This window comes from Oratosquilla oratoria, chromosome 29 (genome assembly GCF_046742065.1).
Source record: "Oratosquilla oratoria isolate Oo_2021 chromosome 29, ASM4674206v1, whole genome shotgun sequence".
NCBI lineage: Eukaryota > Metazoa > Arthropoda > Malacostraca > Stomatopoda > Squillidae > Oratosquilla > Oratosquilla oratoria.
In genome coordinates this window covers 12,563,185-12,578,042 of record NC_134805.1, presented here as the reverse complement: position 1 = coordinate 12,578,042, position 14,858 = coordinate 12,563,185, and positions in this window count along the sequence as shown.

Here is a 14,858-nt window from a genome sequence, read left to right as displayed (position 1 = left end):
TGAAAAATCTTTTCGAAATGGAAACAAAACTGACGCAGATTTACCCTGGAAGTAGATGATACTACTTCGACAACCGCGTAGTTAACGGAAAGACAAGATCACACAAACAGTCGCATGTAATTCGAATTCTTGATATTTGTTTTGATTAAAAACACAAAAGCAATGTACTATGTTGCCTCTTAACTCTTTCACAAATGTATGTACTCTTATGGTCAGATTCCGGCGCTTGTATCCTAGTGTATAATCTCGCGCCTCCTTAGTAAGTTATTTTAGATTTCATGTATTGGTTTAGTTAAACGTTTATGGTTTGATTGGGGTTTATCTCTCTGTCGCCCCCCCTCCCTCTCTCTCTCTCTATTTTATTTATTCATTTTTTTTTATTTTACTTATTTTTATTTTTCATTTATTTATTTATTTATTATTATTATTTTTCATTTATTTTTTTTAGTTGTGGAGGGATGACCAAGGTTTTGTGTTTAAAGTGCCCCATACACGCTCGGCCTGTCCGTCCGGCATGTGTCACCCACACACTATTCAATCCTGCCTCAAGGCAACAGCTCAGTTCTCGCGAGACACCATGGTGGCGTTATCGGGAAGCGTGCTGGTCTCGCGTTCGCTTAGTTGTGGGTTCGAATCCTGCACTCATCTCCGATTCCCACGAGGGACTGTTACTTCCCCCAGCAGTCCTGAAAGCACATAGGGCAAAGGCGATGGCTTCGGCCGCAGCTACTCAGCGCCTCCTGGCGTATGCTAATCACCTTAAGGCTAAGTTCACACTAGCGGTCTGAACCGCAGCGGTTCAATTACAATGTAAACCAATGGGAGCGTTCACACACATTCACGCACACGCGCGCGCGCAGGTCCTTGCCCACCAGAGTTGGAGTGTCGGATCGCAGTGCATCGGGACTGTAATTTCCAGCCCTAAGCGGGACTCGAACTGTTGAGTGAGCGGTCGATCACGGTACCGCCACACTATGGAACCATGTGTGTGTGATTCACCTTGGTCTTTGGATCACGTGTTGGACTCGTGATTGACAGCTATTTCCCTCACAGAAGAGAGCTCAGAGGTCGTATATGACCGATCTATGGGTAATGCTGTGACCTTACACGTACACACACACACCCAAATCCCCACCCACGAGAGTTGGAGTGACGATTCGAAGCGCAGCGATACTGAAATTATTTCACCCCTGGGCAGGATTCGAACCCGGACCGCCGTGGTGACAGTCGGGGACTCTACCAACCTTACACCCATACACACCCACAACTCCCCACCCACGAGAATTGGAGTGACGACTCGAAGCGCAGCGATACTGAAATTACTTCACCCCTGGGCAGGATTCGAACCCGGACCGCCGTGGTGACGGTCGGGGACTCTAACCAACCGCGCCACCGAGTCGTGTGCGTGTGTGCGCGCGCTCGCGTGGGGGTGGGGGGAGGAGGAGGAGGAGGAGGAAGGGGGAGCTGAAGTCTGTGGGGATGACATGTGAGCCAATTAGATAATTTGTCGTACTGGGAACCCAGAGCCACATCTCGCTAATGGCCGTCGTATGTCTGCAGTGGCGGAAGTCTTTAAACTGGTGTTCCCAGGAAACCGGGGGGGGGGGGGTTAGAAACAAGCCCCCCTCTCTGCATACAAACAGTCCCTCCCTCCCCCCCCTATACACTCCCCATTCCTACACTCCTCTTCCTTTCCACTCCCCTCTCTCTTCTTCCCCCCCACCTTGTTCCTGTTCCTCACCTTTGCATACCAGATTCCCTGCTGTGAAAAGTCCTCCAAATCTCCCCTTCCCTCTTTCCCCTCTCCCCTCTTTACCCTCCTCCTCCTCTCCCCTCTTTCCCCTCCTCCTCCTCTCCCCTCTTTACCCTCCTCTTCCTCTCCCCTCTTTACCTCCCTCCTCCTCTCCCCTCTTTCTCCCCATCCTCCATCTCCCCTCTTTACCTCCCTCCTCCTCTCCCCTCTTTCCCCTCCTCCTCCTCTCCCCTCTTTACCTCCCTCATCTCCCCTCTTTACCCCTCCTCCACCTCTCCCCTCTTTACCTCCCTCCTCTCCCCTCTTTACTTCCCTCCTCCTCCCCCTCTTTCCCCTCCACCTCCTCCTCTCCCCTCTTTCTCCCCATCTTCCATCTCTCCCCTCTTTACCCCTCCTCCACCTCTCCCTTCTTTACCTCCCTCCTCCTCTCCCCTCTTTACCTCCCTCATCTCCCCTCTTTCCCCTCCTCCACCTCTCCCTTCTTTACCCTCCTCCTCTTCCCTCTTTACCTCCCTCCTCCTCTCCCCTCTTTCCCCTCCTTCTCTCCCCTCTTTACCTCCCTCATCTCCCCTCTTTCCCCTCCTCCACCTCTCCCCTCTTTACCCTCATCCTCCTCTTCCCTCTTTACCTCCCTCCTCATCTCCCCTCTTTACCCCCTCCTCCTCTCCCCTCTTTACCCCTCCTCCACCTCTCCCCTCTTTACCGCCCTCCTCTTTACCCCTCCTCCACCTCTCCCCTCTTTACCTCCCTCCTCCTCTCCCCTCTTCTCTTTACCTCCCTCCTCATCTCCCCTCTTTACCCCTCCTCCACCTCTCCCCTCTTTACCGCCCTCCTCTTTACCCCTCCTCCACCTCTCCCCTCTTTACCTCCCTCCTCCTCTCCCCTCTTCCTCCTCCTCTTCCCTCTTTCCCCTCCTCCTCCTCTCCCCTCTTTCCCCTCCTCCTCCTCTCCCCTCTTTACCTCCCTCATCTCCCCTCTTTCCCCTCCTCCACCCCTCCCCTCTAAACCCTCCTCCTCCTCTTCTCTCTTTACCTCCCTCCTCATCTCCCCTCTTTACCCCCTCCTCCTCTCCCCTCTTTAACCCTCCTCCACCTCCCCCCTCTTTACCGCCCTCCTCCTCTCCCCTCTTTACCCCTCCTCCACCTCTCCCCTCTTTACCTCCCTCCTCCTCTCCCCTCTTTCCCCTCATCCTCCTCTCCCCTCTTTACCCCTCCTCCTCTCCTCTCTTTCCTCTCCTCCACCTCTCCCCTCTTTCCCCTCCTCCTCCTCTCCCCTCTTTACCCCTCCACCTCTCCCCTCTTCACCCCCTCCTCCCTCTTTACCCCCATTCTCCTCTCCCTTCTTTACCCCCTCCTCCTCCTCTCCCCTCTTTCCCCTCCTCCTCCTCTCCCCTCTTTCCCCTCCTCCTCCTCTCCCCTCTTTACCTCCCTCCTCCTCTCCCCTCTTTACCCCCTTCTCCACCTCTCCCCTCTTTACCTCCCTCCTCATCTCTCCTCTTTCCTCTCCTCCTCCTCTCCCCTCTTTCCCCTCCTCCTCTCCCCTCTTTACCCTTCCTCCACCTCTCCCCTCCTTACCTCCCTCCTCCTCTCCCCTCTTTACCCCCATCCTCCTCTCCCCTCTTCACCCCCTCCTCCTCTCCCCTCTTTACCCCTCCTCCTGCTCTCCCCTCTTTCCTCTCCTCCACCTCTCCCCTCTTTACCTCCCTCCTCCTCTCCCCTCTTTACCTCCCTCCTCCTCTCCCCTCTTTACCCTCCTCCTCCTCTCCCCTCTTTAACCCTCCTCCACCTCTCCCCTCTTTCCTCTTCTCCTGTTCTTCCCTCTACTAATCCTCTTCCTGTTCAGTTCTTCGTTCTTTTCTTGTTATGCCTCCTGCTTCTGGGCCTACTTCCACTCCTCCTCCTCCTCCTCCTACCACTCCTCCTCTATCTTCTTCTCTTTCTAGCTCTTCAAGGCTCTTTTTCGAAGACGTGGAAGACTGGATGTGGTTGGAGTAGTGTCAGTTTGCGAGAGTTCAGCACTTTAGCCCCGCCCACCAAATGGTCTCCACCAATAAGAAAGTAGGGCTTTTCGACGTCATCCAAACGGGGCGGGGCTTAGGTGACAGACTAACGCGAACGAGGTATGGAATGGTGTGACGTATGTAGTCGGGCGTCCGGGGCAGGTGGCAGTCACCAAGAACTGTTTAGAATCAGATTGTTCTCAAGAGGCGGGTATGATGTCTAACATAATAAGCGGATATATCTAACTATGGAGATTTTGGCCCCGCCTTCGATGTTTGTGATTGGTGGCCAGGAGAAGAAACGTCTGTGATTGGCTGACACGGGGATGGGTCCGCCACTCACACGCGGGTGTGGAAAGGGGGCGGAGTCTATTTGCCAGAATAATTTGCACTCGTCACAACTCCTCGACCCTGGGCCACAATGGCCTTGTTATAGGTCGGGGTACTGAACTACATCGGGTTTTTGCCTGGGCTGTTCTCATTAATGACTTATAAGCCAATTCGGTAGCCGCTGGCGGTTACCTAGAGGCTGCGGGTCACTTGCAAGAGAGACCTGGGACAACGGATTGACGAACTGATCATTATTGGTGTTTTGGTTGCTTTTGTTCATTCTGATTGTGTTCTTGTTCTTGTTATCATTTACGGTGATAGTGTTCTATCGGGCGCCATTTATTCGTTTATTCTTTTATTAAATTTCTATTCATTTGCCTCTTTTGCAGGCTCCCAGCTACAAACTGAAGCATTAAAATGTTCTTAAAATGCCATTAGTCTTTGATAGGCACTTGCAAGGGTTATACAATTTCTCTTTCCCTCCTTCCTCCGACTCTCAGCATTTTGGGATCTCTTCTCGAAATTTTGGATTTTGACCCGGGGTGTGGAATCTAGACCCATTAGCCTACGCAGCATAGAGAGACTTCCTGTTGCTGAATTGAAGTACTTCAGTTTGAAGTTCTCGCTCACCTGAAATGCTTCAGATGCACACCTTCAACATTTCAGGTGACTGAAGTTCAGACTGTACTTCAATTCATCAACAGGAAGTCTTTGACCCATTAGCCTACGCAGCACAGAGCATAGAGAGACTTCCTGTTGCTGAATTGAAGTACTTCAGCTTGAAATTCTCGCTCACCTGAAGTGCTTCTAGATGCACTACTTCAGCATTTCAGGTGACTGTAATTCAATTCATCAACAGGAAGTCTTTGACCCATTAGCCTACGCAGCAAAGAGCATAGAGAGACTTCCTGTTGCTGAATTGAAGTACTTCAGCTTGAACTCGCTCACTTGAAATACTTCAGATGCACTACTTCACCATTTCAGGTGACTGAAGTTCAGACTACTTCAATTCATCAACAGGATGTCTTTCTACGCTCTGTGCTTAGAGATGAATTGAGGCAAGATCGATAATTAAAATGAACGAATATTTGATCCCCTAATACATACTGGTGACTCACTTGCCTCAGCTGTCCGAACACCTAGGGTAAAGGTGTGGATGGTGAAGTTTATAGAAAGTGCAATCAGTAAATAAGTAATTACATGGATAAAATAGAATTAAAATAAACAAACATTTAGATGAATGAAACATTTAAAGAAATGAATAGATAAAATAATTAAAAGTAAAATAAATACTATTAAAAACAAATAAACAATAAAACATTAGTACTGTCATGAGACACTGAGAATGCAACGACACGTCATCATGAAACAAAAACGACACAAAAACAAACAAATAAAACAACAATAGAAATAAAACAAAATTAAATTACCCAAAATACTCGAAAAAAATACATTAATAAACAAAAAAACAACAAGAATAAAACAAATTGAATTAAGTTAAAATAGAAATGACATTCATCAGTGGCACGAGACATTAGCGGCGCCAAGTTTGTTGAGCTGATGCAGAATAAACACGGAATCAAGTTAAGTTTGACTTCGGGCATTAGCATTGATCCAGCGGCACCACGGCAGGGAACGCCAAACTCGTCTTGGGACCAAGTTAACGTTAAACAAACGTTCGGAAGTGACGATCTATATTGCGTGCACGAATATGTATGCCTATAGCTATAAGAAGCAAGCCGCTCAGGCGAGGGTTCGAATCCCAGCAGGAAAGTTTACTTACAGATATGATATATATATATATATATATATATAGCTATGGGTATACCGTATATGGAAAGAGTAAGCCACGGGTCTGGATCCGATTCCTGAGTTTATTCCTGACCGGTTTCGCTCTTAGCTTCTTCAGATCCAGACCAGTGGCTTTCCCTTATCACCTTTCTCAGTCTGTCACAATGTCTCATATATATATATATATATATATATATATGTATATATATATATATATATATATATATATATATATACATATATATATATATATATTAATAACCACAATGCACTTCAATTCTAAGCCATCAACGTCGGGAGACCCGATGGAGGCTAACATGCATAAATTGAAATCGTAATCGGTAAGTCACTACATCACTTGCCATGCGCTAGCCGGGTTCGAATCCTGGGCAGTATATATATATATATATATATATATATATATAATATATATATATATATAATGATATTTGGAAATAAACTTCTACTGGGATTCGAACCCTCGCCTGAGCGGCTTGCTTCTTATAAAACGAATACCGTACCGTCACGCAGGGTCCTGGTAGCGTGACGGTACGGTCTTCGTCTTATAAAAAGCAAGCCGCTCAGGTGAGGGTTCGAATCCCAGTAGGAGTCTATTTTCATATATAACGACATCCTGGCCAAAGAGGAATCACCTCATTTCAATGTTTAATAAAATAATTCGACACTAGACAAAATAAAAGCTGGACAGCGGCTCGATCGAATTCAAACTGCCCACCTGTGTCTTCTCTCCTCCAGATGCCAGCGCCCTGGTCCCTTCGGCTACCGGGCTCTCCCTACTGATCCCTGAAAGGACAAGAATGGCTTCAACATTCCCTTGTATTCAGGTCTAGATAGTGTAGCGCTCACTATACTTATGGATACAAGTATTACGGCTGCGACATGACCGCAAGAATGGCTTTACCACCTCATTATTATTATTATTATTATTATTAATTATCAATTATTACTATTAATTATTATTATTATTATCATTATCATTATTATTATTATTATTACTTTTTTTTTTAATTCTTGGATGTTATTTCATAGCCAGCTAGAGCCCCCCCCACCCCCGTTTCTCCCTTCCCGCCTCCCCCTCCCCCACTCTTTTAAGATAAACTAGAAGGACCCATGTGGAACCTCCAAGACAGTGATTATAAAAATACAAAGCCATACAGATGAATTCTCTCATCAGGGAAGACATTCTTATAAGAGAAAGAAAATGGGATTCGGGAAAGATGTTAGAAAACGGGAGGAGAGTGTTGCAAGTTCTCTCATCGAAAATTGCAGTTTCTCGATTTTTTTTTCTTGCAGACCACGAAACTCTCACTGTCGTAGTCGATATCCACCTTCTGTTTCTAAGGAATTCCATTTTCTATTAGAAGAAAAAAAAGGGAGGGGGGTTAAAATTTGGTGCAGGTTTTGAATTGGCGCGATTGAACTATTTTCACATGGCTGTATATTTAGCGACGACCATTGCAGCAATGAACACAAGTTTAGCTAGAGTTCTCTAGGGCATTATTAGTTGTTTTGAATAACTCATTCATTCAAGTAGCAATTCATAAGCTTGCCATCATACGAATGATCATTGTAGGCAATGCGGATGTACTTTATCATTATCAAATAGTGATTAATTGTATGTTTCCAAAAGTGGCTGGGTACAGGGAGGCTATTAACGTACACAAACACACGTATGCTCGAATTTATGTGATAATTGCAGCCGTCGTAATTACGTTTATCGTTTACAAAGAGTAAGTAATCTATTTACATACGTTCACGCGTGCTGAATATTGCACCCAACAATATAAACATTTGTACACACACACACACACACACGGTAGCGCGGTTGGTAGAGCGCTGGACTGGGAAGTACGGCGGTGCTCGCAGTACCTGGTTCGAATCCTGCCCAGGGCCGAAATTATTTCGGTACCGCTGCGCTTCGGGTCGTTATTCTGACTCTCGTGGGCGGGGAGTTGGGTGTGTGAGTGTGTGTATTACCCATAGATCGGACCTACGAGCTCTGAGCTCTCTTCCGGGAGGGAAATAGCTGTCGATCACGAGTCCAACACGTGATCCAAAGACCAAAGACCAAGTGAATACACACAGACACATACACACACACGCACACACACACACACACACACGGATACTGCACCAAAATAATACAAATAGGCGGTAATGGTCATGTGGTGGCACTGATGGTGATAGTAATAGTAGTAGTTTAGTGATGTGGTGGTAATGGATAACCCACTGTAAGCTCCACCGCAGTCCTGGTGGGCTTTAGCATGTTAAAATTGTGAGGCGATGGGTCACCGTTACTTAGTTCAAAATGAACCTGAATTATGATATTGAACGTAAGCTCCATCACAGTCCTGGTGGGCGAAGCTCTTTAGCATGTTAAAGTACTGAGGTGATGGGTCACCGTGACTTAGTTCAAAATGAACCTGAATTATGATATTGAACGTAAGCTCCATCACAGTCCTGGATGGCAAAGCTCTTTAGCATGTTAAAGTACTGAGGTGATGGGTCACCGTGACTTAGTTCAAAATGAACCTGAATTATGATATTGAACGTAAGCTCCATCACAGTCCTGGATGGCGAAGCTCTTTAGCATGTTAAAGTACTGAGGTGATGGGTCACCGTGACTTAGTTCAAAATAAACCTCATTTATGATACAGAACGTAAGCTCCATCACAGTCCTGGATGACAAAGCTCTTTAGCATGTTAAAGTACTGAGGCGATGGGTCAACGTGACTTAGTTCAAAATTAAGCTGATCTATGATATGGAGCTTATGCTTCACCACAGTCCTGGTGTGTAAAGCACTTTAGTATGTTAAAGTACTGATGCCATAGGTCATTGACTTAATTCAAAATTAACCTGACTTATGATATAGTACTAATACGACGGGTCACCGTCACTGAGTTCAAAATGAACCCAACTTACGATATTGTACGTCAGCTGCTCCACATTCCCAGTGGACAAAGCACTTTAGCATGTTAAAGTAATGATATGACAGGTCACCGTGACTTAGTTCAAAATGAACCTGACTTATGATATAGAACTTAAGCTGCAGCATAGACCCGGTGGGCAAAGCACTTTAGCATGTTAAAATACTGATACAACGGGTCACCATCACTGAGTGCAAAAGGAACATGGCTCATGATATAGAACGTAAGGTCAACCACAGTTCTGGTGAGCAAAGCACATTATTATGGTCACCGTGACCGAGTTCAATATTAACTTCACTCACCATATAGGACGTAAGGTAAACCACAGTTGTCATGAGCAAAGCACGTTAACATGTTAAAGTAGTGAAGCGATAGGTCACTGTGACCGAGTTTAAAATTAATCTGACTTACGATATATAGAACCTAAGCTTCATCACAGTCCTGGTGGGCAAAAAAAAAAAAAAAAAAAAAAAAAAAAAAAAAAAAAAAAGATATATATATATATATATATATATATATATATATATATATATATATATATATTATATATATATAAATATATATATATATATAGCATGTTAATGTACTGAGGTGATGGGTCACTGTAACGGAGTTCAAAATAAACCTGAATTACGATATATAACGTAAGCTCCACCTTAGTCCTGTTGGGCAAAGCATTTTAGCATGTTAAAGTAATGAGGCGACGGGGCACCGTGACTGAGTTGAAAGTGAACTTAATTTATGATATAGAACGTAAGCTCCAGCACAGTCCTGGTGGGCAAAGCACTTTAGCATGTAAAAGTAGTGAGTCGACGGGTCACCGTGACTGAGTTCAAAATGAACCTGAATTATGATACAGAACGTAAGCTCCACCACGTACCTGGTGGGTAAATCACTTTAGCATATTAAAGTACTGATGCGAGGGGTCACCGTAACTCAGTTAAAAAAAAATTGAACTCTGTCACGGTGACCCGTCGACTGATTACTTTAACATGCTAACGTGCTTTGCATAGCAGGAATATGGTGGGACTTACGTTCTATATAATAAATCAGGTTCATATCAAACTCAGTCACGGTGACCCGTCGACTCGCTACTCTAACTTGCTGTAGGGCTTAGCCCACAAGAACTGTGGTTTAGCTTACTTTTTATATCGTAATTCAGGTTCATGTTGAACTCAGTCACGATGATCCGTCGCCTCAGTACTTTAACATGCTAAAGCGCTGTTCCCACCAGAACTGTAATGAAGCTTACGTTATATATCGTAAACCAAGTTCATTTTTAACTCAATCAAGAAAAGGGCCAGAAGGGCCAGGAGGAAGGCCAGTAGTGGACCAGGAGAAGGACCGGGAGGAAGGGCCAGGAGAAGGGTCAGCAGAAAGGCCAGGTCAAGGGCCAGGAGAAGGTCCAGGAAAAGGCCAGGAGAAGGGCCGGGAGGAAGGACAGGAGAAGGGTCAGAAGAAGGGCCGGGAAAAGGGTCAGGAGAAAGGTCAGCAGAAAGGCCAGGTCAAGGGCCAGAAGGTCCAGGAGAAGGACCAAAAGAAGGGCCCGAAATAGAGCCAGGGGAAGGGCCAGGAGAAGGGCCGGGAGATGTTCCAGGAAAAAGGGCCAGGAGAAGGGCCAATAAAGGGGCCGGGAGCAGGGCCAAGATAAAGGGTCAGGAGAAGGGCCGAAAGGGAGGAAAGGAAAAGGACCGGGAGAAGGGCAGGGAGTTGGGCCAGAAGAAGGGCCGGGAAAAGGACCAGGAGAAGGCCCAGGGGAAGTTCCGGGAGAAGGGCTGAGAGAAGTTCCGGGAGAAGGGCCGGGAGGAGGGCCGGAAGAAGTTCCGGGAGAAGGGCTGGGAGAAGTTCCGGGAGAAGGGCCAAGAGAAGTTCCGGGAGAAGGGCCGGAGGAAGTTCCGGGAGAAAGGCTAGTAGAACGGCGAGGAGAAGGCCATGATGGCTAGGAAAGGGGCCAGGAGAAGGATCAGGAATAGGGCCAGGAGAAGGGCCTTATGGTCTCTTGCAGTCTCCTTCATTTTTATGTTCTTATAAGGGCCAGGAAAATGTGCCGGGAGAAGGGCCAGGAGACGGACCAGGGGAAGAGCATCATCGAGGAACACACAGGTAATCCCTCACCATCCACTGTGGAACACGTAGTGGTGGGTTAATTAAAGTTTAACGCGTTGACACAATTATTATTCATTTAGAATTAAAGCACGATGCAGAGCGTGTCTTCAACCAAAGCAGGGACAATACTGTTTACCCAGTGTGGGCACGCTCAAATGCGCGGGAATTACAAATCCATCAGCAGAAACCCGCTACATACATCTTTACACCCCTACACAGCGCTACGGTTGCCATATGTTATATAGCAGTATAAACACAATATACTCTGTACATGCCCACTAAAATCATTTAAGTACAATTCTCTTCTCTAATATCCAGAGGATAAGAGGTGTGTGTGTGTGTGATTCACAATGGTCTTTGGATCACGTGTTGGACTCGTGATCGACAGCTATTTCCCTCCCGGAAGAGAACTCAGAGCTCGTATATGACCGACCTATGGGTAATGCTGTGATCTTACACGCACACACACCCCAACTCCCCGTCCACGAGAGTTGGGGTAACAGCCCGCAGCGCAGCGATACTGAAATTATTTCAGCCCTGGGCGAGATTCGAATCTGGACCTCCGTAGTGGCCGCCGGGAAATCCACCAACCGCGCTACGTGTGTGTGTGTGTGTGTGTGTGTGTGTGTGTGTGTGAGAGAGAGAGAGAGAGAGAGAGAGAGAGAGAGAGAGAGAGAGAGAGAGAGAGAGAGAGTCTTTAAACCTCTACTGAGTCTACAAGTTTAAGTATCTTGCACTTAATCTCACTTAATTCACTCTACACTTATGTAACCTGTGTTACTTCGTTTCGTCCTATCTTACCCTATCTATCTGAGTTACCAGAAGTAATCTAGTATCAGTCGTAGTAATAATAGTAATAGCGGTTACCGCACCTGTACCATTACCATTTTCTATGACACGGTGATGGAGGGTGGAGGGGGGAGGGGAGGGGGAGAAAGGAGGAAGGGGGGGGGGAGAGTGGAGGAAGGGGAAGGAAATGGCATCTTGGTGACGTCGGAAGTGAAAATCGCTGAGGGCAAGAGGGGAAAGGGGGAGAGGGAGAGGGGAGAGGAGATGATTCTTTCTTGGGTAAATTCTCAACGGGGATGATAGATCGTAAGAGGGGAGAGAGAGAGGAAATGGGAAAGAGAGAGAGGAGAAAGAAAGAGGAGAGAGAGGAGAAGGAGGAGCGGGAAGAGGAGGAGAGGGGAGAGGGAGGAGAGGGGAGAGAGAGGAGAGGGGAGAAGAAGAAGAGGGGGAGGGGAGAGGAAGGAGGGGGAGGGTAGAGGAAGGAGAGGGGGAGGGAAGAAGGGAGAGGGGAGATGGGAGAGGAGAGAGGAAGGAGAGGAAGGAGAGGGGGAGTGGGTGAAATTCTTCTTTGGGCGCGGCGGGATTGTTTTGTGTCAAAGAGTTTCTGTTAGAAGCGAAGGAGGAGGATAGAGGCGGAAGGGAGGGTGAAGAGGGAGGACGATAAAGTGGAGGAGGAGGAGGAGGAGGAAGGGAAAAGGGAGAAAAAAGATCATACAATGGGAGGAAGAGGAGGAGGGGAAAAGGGACAAAAAAGATCATACAATGGGAGGAAGAGGAGGAGAAAAAGAGAAAGAGGAGGAGGAGGAGGAAGGAGGCGAAAGGGTGAAGAGTGAGGACGATAAAGAGGAGGAGGAGGAAGAGGAAGAGAAAGGGGAGGAGGAGGAGGGGAAAAGGGAGAAAAAAGAGGATACAATGGGAGGAAGAAGAGGTGGAGGAGGAAGAGGAGGAATAGGAGGAGAAAAAAGAGAAAGAGGAGGAGGAGGAGGAAGGAGGCGAAAGGGTGAAGAGGGAGGACGATAAAAAGGAGGAGGAGGAAGAGAAAGGGGAGGAGGAGGAGGGTAAAAGGGAGAAAAAAGAGGATACAATGAGAGGAAGAAGAGGAGGCGGAATAGGAGGAGAAAAAAGAGAAAGAGGAGGAAGGAGAAGGAAGAAGAGGAATAGGAGAAAAAAGATAAAGAAGAGGAAGAAGACAAGGAGAAGGAAGATGACAAGGAGGAAGAGGAGGAGGAGGAGGAGGAGGAAGAGAAAGAAGAAGAAGACAAGGAGAAGGAAGATGACGAGGAGGAAGAGAAAAAGGAGGAGGAGGAGGAAGAGGAGGATAGGGATGGGGGTAAGGAAGAGGGGGATAGGACAGAGGGAAGGGGATAGTAGATGGGTACATGAGTATGGGATAGGGATAGGCGAGGGGAGATTAAAGAGGAAAGGGGAAAGGGAGACAGGAAGGGAAGAGGGGATAAAAGAGGAGAGGGGACGGGAGAGGGGAGAGGGGAATAGGGAGAGGACAGGGATATAGATGTACGTAGGGGACGGGAAAGGGGAGAGGGAGAGGGAGAGGGGAAAGGAGAAGGGTAAAGATGATAGGGGACGGGATCAAGGATACATGAGAAGGGAGGGAGGAGGGGGAGAGGGGAAGGGGGGGGAGAGGAGAGGGAGAAGGGGGAGGGGAAAGGGGAGAGGGGAAGGGGAGAGGGAAAGGAGGGGTGGGGAAGGGGGAGAGGGGAAGGGGGGAGAAGGGAAGGGGAGAGGGGAATGGGAGAGGGAGAGGGGGATGAGGAGGGAAAGGGGAGATGGGAAGGGGGAGAGGAGAGGGAGAAGGAAAGGAGGGGTGAAGAAAAAGGAAGGAGGGGAGAGGGGAGGGGGGAGACGTGAAGGAGGAGTAGGGGGAGGAGAGGGAAGAAGGGAATAGGGGGAAGGAGGAGAGGGGAGGGGGCAGGAGGGAAAAAAGAGGGGATAGGGGAGGCGACAGTGCAAAAGGAGAGTGAAAGAGAGAAAAAAAGAGCAGGGTAGGAAAAGAGGGGAGCAGCTAGTAGGGAAGAGGAAGTGGGAGGGGAGAAAAAGGAGATGGATCGTGAGAGAGAGAGAGAAAGAGAGTAAGTGGAGGTACGGGAGTGATGGGAAGAGGGAAAGAGAAGAGAAAGGAGAGAATAAAGAGAGCAGAGAGAGTAGAGAGGACAGGTGTGTGTGGAAGAAGAAGAAGAAGAAGAAGAAGAAGAAGAAGAAGAAGAAGAAGAAGAAGAAGAAGAAGAAGAAGAAGAAGAAGAAGAAGAAGAAGAAGAAGAAGAAGAAGAAGAAGAAGAAGAAGAAGAAGAAGAAGAAGAAGAAGAAGAAGAAGAAGAAGAAGAAGAAGAAGAAGAAGAAGAAGAAGAAGAAGAAGAACGTTTCCGGCAAGCGAAGTGCAAGAGTAACGGCCGCAGACTCTTCCACCATCACGTCTCCAAAAGCTTCTTTTCCAGGTTCCTCCCCCGTTCCCCCTCCCCCGCCCCCGCCGAACTCCTCTTGCGAGTCGTGAGTTCTGCCGAAGGCGCTTCTTCGTCGAGGGTGCCTGCGAAGTCTACGAAGTCCAAGATCGAACTCGAGGAACCTCCTTGCGGCGGGAAGGTCCTGAGTACGAAGACTCGAGGGCAGAGAGGGAGACCAAGGGATGGGGTTAAGGAAGAGGGGGATAAGACAGAGGGAAGGGGATAGTAGATGGGTACATGAGTATGGGATAGGGATAGGCGAGGGGAGATTAAAGAGGAAAGGGGAAGGGGAGACAGGAAGGGAAGAGGGGATAAAAGAGGAGAGGGGAGGGGAGAGGGGAATAGGGAGAGGACAGGGATATAGATGTACGTAGGGGACGGGAGAGGGGAGAGGGAGAGAGGAGAGGAGAAGGGTAAAGATGATAGGGGACGGGATCAAGGATACAAAAGGGAGGGAGGAGAGGAGAGGGGAAGGGGGGAGGGGGAAGGGAGAGGGAGAGGGGAAGGAGGGGTGGGGAAGGGGGGAGGGGGAAGGGGGAGAGGGGAAGTGGAGAGAGAAAGGAGGGGTGGGGAAGGGGGAGAGGAGAGGGAGAAGGGGGAGGGGGAAGGTGGAGAGGGGGAAGGAGGGGTGGGAAAGGAGGAGAGGGGAGGGAGAATGGGGAGGAGGAAAGGGAGAAGGGGG